At 54.1% G+C, this 8,000-nt stretch overlaps 1 long non-coding RNA gene across 3 annotated transcripts in view; it reads left to right on the top strand.

Annotated features, from left to right (window-relative positions):
* LOC107212219 overlaps nucleotides 1-8,000 on the top strand; it is an 18,153-nt gene that overhangs the window by 5,634 nt on the left and 4,519 nt on the right. For all 3 annotated transcript variants that reach the window (XR_001524406.2, XR_002002323.2, XR_002002324.2), the window contains exon 3: nucleotides 2,362-2,511. This is a non-coding gene — a long non-coding RNA (uncharacterized LOC107212219). The remainder of the gene's footprint in view (nucleotides 1-2,361; nucleotides 2,512-8,000) is intronic.

Below are 8,000 nucleotides of genomic sequence, written 5' to 3'. Positions count from 1 at the left end.
GGGACAGGGGGACACAGGTGGGACAGGGGACACAGCGGGGACAGGGGGACACAGCGGGGACAGGGTGCTGGGCAGGGACACGGGCAGGGGCGAGGCTGGTGGCGGGGTGGCCGCAGGGAGCAGTGGCAGCGCTGGCAGGTGGCGTGAGGCCCAGTAAGGGACAAGGGGCTGAACTGGGGCAGGTCCCTCGAGTGCTGCCCGCGGGGTCGGGCGGGGTGCGGGGCGCTGGTGGCGCTGTCTGTGCTTTACCAAACCATCCCTGGCCGGCGTGCGGGGCTTAGCGGTGGCTGCCAGCCCGTGGGACCGCCCCTGTCTGGCCGCACTGGGGGCACTGGGGGAGGCAGTGACCCCTCCCCAGCACGTCGGGCCTCGCTGGGGCCTGTGCCCGCAGGGCACGGGGTGGGGGATTGGGGGATGCTGCTGACACTCGGCTGCCCAGGTGAGAGACCTGGTGACATGGGCAAGGTCACCCGGGGACTTCCACAGTGGCATCCTCAAACGGAAATGTCATTTTTTATTGTTCAGAGCTGGGAGAGGGCTCAGAACAAAGGCAGTTGATGGCTGAGGCAGCTCGGATAGCCCGGCCCCAGCTCCCTCTCCCTCACACGGGGGTCGGAGCCCCTCGGAGCCCCCACCCCCCCTCGATGGCTGCGGGGCTGCGGCCGCTGGCCGGGGGCTGCCGGTGCTGGGGGACCCCAGCGAGGGACCCTGGAGCGTGCGAGGGGTGGGAGCCCCAAATCCAGGGGTGCGATGGGGGGAGCCCCAAATCCAGGGGTGCGATGGGGGAGCCCCAAATCCAGGGGTGCGATGGGGGGGAGCTCCAGTTCCAGGGGGGCGATGGGGGAGCCCCGGTTCCAGGGGTGGGGGAGGTGCGTGCCCGAGTGCCGGGAGCTGTGCAGGTGATGCTCCTCGGCAGCCCCTCACTTCCCCAGGCTGCAGGGGAGCCTGGGGGAGGGAGGGGGCCTGCAAGGACCCCCCAGCTGGGGAGCAAGGACTGGGGTTCAGCTCTTTCCCCCCGGCCTCTCCACGGCCCGCTCCGGCCACGGCAGCACAGCCCCGGGGCTGAAGTCACTGATGTTCCGTGAAGGCAAATGAACGGGGTTCGGTCCAAATTGCATTTCCTCTCCTAGTATGGAGTATGACGGCACATTAAAGCCTATAAAATTCCGCTGCTGCTCCTTTGCATGATTTTTTAATTAAAAAACTATGGAGTAAACAAACATTCTGCTCTGGAGTAGCCCTGCAGAGACCCATCCAGAGGCACATTCACAGCCCTCCACTTTTTCAAGAAAGTTTATCTCTTAACAACAACAACAACAAAAAATAATAATATCATCCACCCTAACAGTTAGTATTGGGTAAAAGTTTGAGGTGAAAGGCAGCTGGCAACCTTCTCCAGCCCGTGAAATGATATTAACATTTTATTATTCTAAGGTGAGCTTTTTGAAACGGAATTTTAAATGTTACCCTGCTGTTCCAGAACACAAAAACCTTTAATTTTATGCAAATGAACAGCGAGGAGCTGAGCGCTTAATGTAAACGAACACTTTCTTTGTAGGAGAGGTTGGAAGGGAAAAAAAAAATTCCCAGGGATTCTTTAATTGCTGTCTGAAATTATGTAAATCCCAGCGCTAGGCAGAACGCAATTATCCCGTGCCCCTCTCTGCCAGCATTGCTAATGTCTAACAAAATATCGGTGGGTGACATTTAGTCGAGGTAATGCAAATGAGAATTAATTTTTTTTCCAAGACAAAGGGCAGCTAAAAGATCACCTCGTTCCTGAGTGGAGGGGGCAGAGCGGGGGCCAGGGCAGCAGGAACTGGGCCGTGTGGTGCTGGGGGCAGCGGGACCCAGCCACAGCCCAGCAGCACTGCTCTCTTTTATTTCTTAGCGGGATGGGGCCTGGGGAGCAGACAGGGGTTATGGGGAGTGGGGGAGGTTGATTGTTTGTTTTTCTTTTTAATTCATGGTCACCCCAGCCCGAGGGCAGGGTGGGAACCATGATTGAAACCCACTAATGGCTCTGGCTGGTGGTGGGCAAAGGCGGCAGTGATTTATCACCTCCCTGTGCTGGTAACTAGCAATAATTCTATTAAATATTCAGAGTGAGGCTTTTGCAACATAATTATCAAACGGGGTTTGTTAGTGCAGAAATGCTTCTCGAGCACAAAAAGGGGCTGCGGGTGCAGGGCTGGGACTCCTCTGTGGAGGGCAAAATCTGCCCACTGTGTCACCCCAGGCTGGGGGACAGATTGCCCTGCTCAGAGGCTGGGGGTGGCCCCAGTTTCTTCAGGATAAATCAGGGAAGTCATAAGGGGATTTTCCTCCTTTTCTCATTTTCTTTTCGTTCTTGCATTTCAGAGCTCCCTCTGCTTCAAAGGCCGTAAGAGCCTGTGACTCCACCAACCTTTTAAATGGAAAAGGGAATCCCCGTGGAAGCAGTCGTGAGGCAGGGCAGGGCTGTGTGAGGAGGGATGAAGGACACGGATGCTCAGAAGGCTCCAGATCAGGGTAAGAAGTGCTCCTGGAATTATCCTTTGAAATGTACACTTTGCAGGAAGGCCCCAGGGATCATCAAACTGAGGAGCTGGGCTGAGTTGCACCATCTGCTTGGGATTTAGGACAGGCAGAGCTGTGAAAATATGAATTAAAAGTACAGAGTAGCAAGAAACAGTTTCCCCTTGCCCCATCTTTTGAAAACTGTAGCCAGCAAAGCTGGGTGGCTGGTGCCACTCTCAAGCTGTGGCTGTCCTGTGGCAGGGCTGGGTCAGTGGGGCGCAGCTGGCACCCTGAACACCAGGCCTGCACCGTGGGCTCTGCTGCCTGCCACCAGCCCCACCTGAGCAAGGCTGCTCTGGCAGAGCTCAGGCACAGCCCAGTTTTTGTATTCAGTTCTTGCTGCATCAGCTCCCTGCAGTCTGGCTACAGCAGCAGGCAAGGGGCTGATGCCCACATGGAGCCCTGCACCCTTGGGTTCTCCTGTCACAGCTGCCTGCTACTCACTCCACGGTCCTGAGGAGGAGTTTAGGAGCTCCAGGAATGGATATATCACGTGCTTCTCCTTGCACTCCCTTTCTTGTGAACTGCTGTGCTGAGAAATGCATTCCCACAGCACACCATGAGCACCAGGCTGCCTGGCCCCTCCTCGGCCATGCCAGGCACCCACAGGGGCTGTACTCTGGACAGGTGCAGCCAGGGGAGGAGGGTGAGGCAGTGCAAGAGCAGGCAGGAGCTGTCCTTCACCTGCAGGACCCTGTTCCATCCAGACAGAGGCTGTCCTTGTCCTCTGAAAATTTATAATCTTTATAATCCAAGATTCAGACTCTTCAAAGCTTTATGCCTGTCTTTAACCTGTAGCATATGCATAGTCTCAATGGGATTTCTCATCTGCTAAGAGTTAAGCACGTACATAAATCTCTGCAGGCTGGGGCCCAAGGCATTCCCAGGCACATGCATTCCTGCACTGCTGTGCTATGGAACAGCACGGAGCAGCCGCTGCCAGGCAGGTGTGGGTCAGCACGGGGGACACACCGAGCCCCTGACCCTGGTTCCAGCCTCCTGCATTACTCGAGCAACTTGGAGGCTGTGAGGGTGTTGAACTTCTGACTCCACCTTTGGCAAATGCAGCCCCTGTGCCAGGGTCTCTGGGAAGCAGGAAGGGGCTAACAGACGGAGGTGAGCCAAGCGGGAGCACCGTGCACAGCCGCAGACAGCATTTCAGAGCGAGGGCAGAACGGAGCTCAGGGCAGAACTGGCGTGCCACGTACTTGGCATGGAAAGGGAAACGTGCTGAAGGCACTGGTGCAGCAGGGCTCTCCCTTGCCTCCCTCCCCATGGACTGCTTGCTCACAGATGTGGCCAGAGCAGAGTGTGAGGACCTGGAGCAGCGTGTGCAGCTGCTCCGCTCCACCAAGTGCAGCCCTGCAGCCTCCTCTGCTCACACACTCCCATGTGGATTTGTCACCAGGTGCTATCGAATCAGCTTCATTTTCACCAATGAAAGCCAGTCCAGCGTGACCCAGAGTTAAGCTGATGTAAGAAACTACCAGATTTTTTGCAGACTGGTAGAACTGGTAAAGTGCATGCCAGCCACAGTATATCCTCCTGACAGACTGTGCTTATGAGGTGGTTGAATGTGGCAGCACAGGTTTTTCAGGGCCTAGGCTATTAGATTCACTGTACAAATCTCCAAGCTTTCATTTCCATGTTGTAATTTCTGCCATCAAATGACAAAAAAGAGGGAATACACTTCACATTTTAAATCATGCTGGTGAAGCCCTTTTTTTCTCCTCACGTAACGTTGTTTTAAGCTAGGTGATATGACCTTCAACTAAACTCTTTCACTTCATATCTGGTATTTTCAATGGGAGCAGTTAAGACCTCTTTAATTTGGGGTAAGAAAATCATGGCACAGCCATCAAGTGAGAAGCAGCATTTCATAAATATCTTGCCTTCTACAGCATTCATGTTTTTGAGGGCAAAATGGCATTCTTTTCCCTAAAGCCTCACCTGCCCAGCCAGGCAGCCGTGGCCATCAGCAGCCCCAGCGCCGCGGCTCGGCCGCGCTCGCCGTGCTCGGGTCAGCTGCCATTTGTCAAAGCAGCCGTGGCCACGGCCCCGGGCAAAGCGCTGAGCGCAGCACGGCACCCTCTGAACTGACCCGGGCACTTAGCCTTTCTGAGAAATATTTATGGAAAGGTCAGCAAATGCTTTGTGACAGGACGCTGGCACATCCCTAACCCCTCGTCTCCCACTGCCGGCCTCACCCGCGTGCCAGGCGCGGAGCAAGCCAGGGCTGGAGCTCCCTCACGCCCACGTTGTCCCCTCCAGGTCACACAAATGCCACTGTGAACCCCCGTGCTGGGGCCATGTCCCGTCTGTTTCCAGAGGATGTTCCTGCATCAGCCAGATGATCTCCCTTGTGCACCCGCACCACCAGGGTGGTGCTGTGGGAAGCAAAGCCCTTCTCGCCATGCCCTGCCCGGCCTGGCACTGATGCACACTCCCCATCTCCACGTCACCATCTTCCCTTGGAGCTGAGGTTTGGGAGCTGTGGGTGGACAGGAATGAGCAGAAGCTGTTTCTGCAGAGCGCTGGCGAGGAGGCAGCACGGTGTGGGGTGACGGCAGCGCGGCTCCGTGCACTGACTGTAGCAGCACCAGCTGCCTTTTCCTGGTGGCACCAGGTACCTCAGGCTCCAGAGCCAGCTGCAGTTCTCCATCCTATTGCCAGTGGTTTCTGGATCAAAAGTGCTTTTGCTGTGCTCGCTGTGACAATGCCCAGGCAGCCCCAGCTCCCAGCACTGCTGCCTTGTCTGCTGGCCCCATCTTTGCCTCCCATTCCATTGCCAGCAGGGCCAATGGCCCAACCCGGCAGCTCCCACTTGTGGGGAAGCAGACAGACAGACAGACAGGCAGAGCAGCTGCAGGAACCAATCACTCTAAACAGATTTACCAGCTAGAAAGTTTCTTGTGAGAAAATAGAGCAGTGAGGAGCACATGGTCCTGAGAAGGAAACAGGCTTACATCCCTGAGCCCTCCTGCCCTGGAATGGCCCGGGCTGCTAAGCAGATCAGAGCAAAAACCTCCTGTAGCTGGGTAATTCCGCCTCTTCCTGATAATCCGGTAACACCATTAACGGGGAGTCTGGCAGGAGGGAGCTGTGATGGGAAAGCATTGCACCTCCACACACATGGCAGATTAAAGAGGACTTAATAACAGAGCAGCCACAATGTGCACTATGTGACACTATTCCTCTGAAATAAAATTTTACATACAGCCTATTTGAGAGCAGCACAAAATAAATACATTAAAAATCTATGATTACTATAGGTTTTTTTTTGGTTTTTTTAAAAATTTTATTTTATATTGGTGGATGAGTTCTGCTCTTGCTCCAAAGGATTAGAGGGATAATTCCATTACAATTTAGTAACAAGATTAAAAGAGCCAGTTATCCATTTATGGGGGGTCTATGGAAACGAGCAGTGGCTTCTGGAGGTCTCAGGCTCTGGGTAGGTGTATCACTCACATCAGACACATCCAAATCAGGTTAAGGAACAGGCAGGACATACTGAGGTGAAAAGGTCTCTGAGGCCACCTGTCCTGGCTTTACTGGGACAAGTGTCCAGGGCTTCATAGGGTGAAAGGACACAGATGGGGAGATGTCCTAGTGTGAAAGGTCACGGAGCAAAGGAGAAAGGCAGGAAGAATAAGGAGTGCTCTAGAGACGGAACCACTAGAGCAAGGTCTGGGACACCAGGGTTTTGGCATCTGTCCTACTGCCACAGCTGGGAGAGGAATTTGAGAACAGCTTCCATGGTAAATTTAGTTTCGTCCTTTTCAGGAGAAAATTCCAAAATTTTTGAACACTTTCTTCTCCAAATTCTCTATGATTTTCTGTCTGAAAATGAGCATGGTAGAAGTTGCAAACATAGGAGATGTGGAGGAAGGGAGCTCTTAAGCTGTGTTCATGAGTGCCTGTGGGAATGCCCTGGAGTGCTGGCCCAGCTCTGCCCCACAGCTTGGAAATCCCAGTATGAAACCCCCTCCCAAGAAAATAACGTTCTGTCAAGCTGCATATGTGGGACTGGTATGAAACATCCAGGGTTAGAAACTGACCATCATAGCCTTGTTGTGTGTATCCTCTGTACTGATTAACTGATTAATTGATATTTAATTGATTGCCCTGTCAGAGCAGGACTTTAGCATGTGCTGATTGTCTCAGTGGCTTTTGCTAACAAGGCTGAAGAGCATTTAAGATAAATCCATAGGATTCATGCTTGCAAAAGATGCAGGAACTGCTTTGGAGGCCACAGAGACCCGAGTTCAAGATTCATGGAGCGCAGTGACACTCTCAGCAAGGTCCTTCTCCTTGCTTTTAAAATAATTGTTGAGAGAAATTGAAATTTAGCTGATAACTGGGAGTATCTTGGTTTGCCTGTATGGCACTGGACTCTGCACTCTTGAAAAGCTCTTCTGGAGCCCTGGTGCCGTTTTTGTCCTGTTCTGGTTGTCCCCAGGACATGAATGATCCAAGCACAGCAGATGATGGACCCACCCCTGTGCCCTGGGTGGAGGAGGCAGGGCTGGGGCAGCAGCCGGGGGAACACAGGCTTCAGCCCCTGATGGGTGGGTGAGCCCCATCCCTGAGGATGGTCCTGTGTCCACACGGTGCCAGTCTGCTTGTGCCAAGAGCTTCTTTAAGGCCTCTCGCTGTAGAGTTACAACCTGGGGCAATCTGTCCTTTTCTCCTCAAACCAACCCTTTATGGTCTTGTTCTGGTGAAATTTATGGGTTGTTGGGTGAAATGTTAGGAAATGTTACAACAGAAACATAGAAGCAGGGTCTGTGGCAGGTGCTGGCTGTGAGGACACGGTTCTGCCCGTGCTGTTCCACGCAGAGCGGGGCTCCCGAGGCCTTGGAACGGTGCTGGGAGTCCCTCGGCTGGGATGGGGAAGAGCACCGGGTGCCCCTCCAGCTGTGTCAGGGTGAGCGGCAGATCTGCAGTCAGGACTGTAAAGATGCAGAACACATCCGGGACCAGCCCGGGGTTTAAATACGCACATTGAGGAGCGAGGAGCTTCTGGAGGGGGGGGATCTCCGAGAGGAATTGGAAAGGATATGGAGGTCTCCAGGAGAGCCGCCAGACAGACATAACCATGTTTTCTCTCTGGATTAGTTTAACGTCCACTTGAATCATTGATCTTACGGTCTGAAAAGGACCGAATCTGGGAACAGATGGGTTTCCCTATGCAACGTGACAGCGGGGGTCGGGCCCGCAGTGAAATACGGGTTTAGGTTCACTTATGGAAGTGCGATTTTAGGATCACTTATCGAATTGCTTTGGAAAAGAAACCGGTGGCTGAGCCCTGGGACGGGCAAAACCAGGGCGTCTCCAAGGGACGCGGCAGGAGCAAGGGGACGGGAGCTGCAAGGGGTGCGGGAATAGAGAGAGACAACCGGCGGCACCCGGCGTGCCGGGGGAGCGGGAGAAGGACGGGG

The sequence above is a fragment of the Parus major genome, chromosome 17 (genome assembly GCF_001522545.3).
Source record: "Parus major isolate Abel chromosome 17, Parus_major1.1, whole genome shotgun sequence".
Classification (NCBI taxonomy): domain Eukaryota; kingdom Metazoa; phylum Chordata; class Aves; order Passeriformes; family Paridae; genus Parus; species Parus major.
This window is presented reverse-complemented; position numbering and strand designations above follow the sequence as displayed.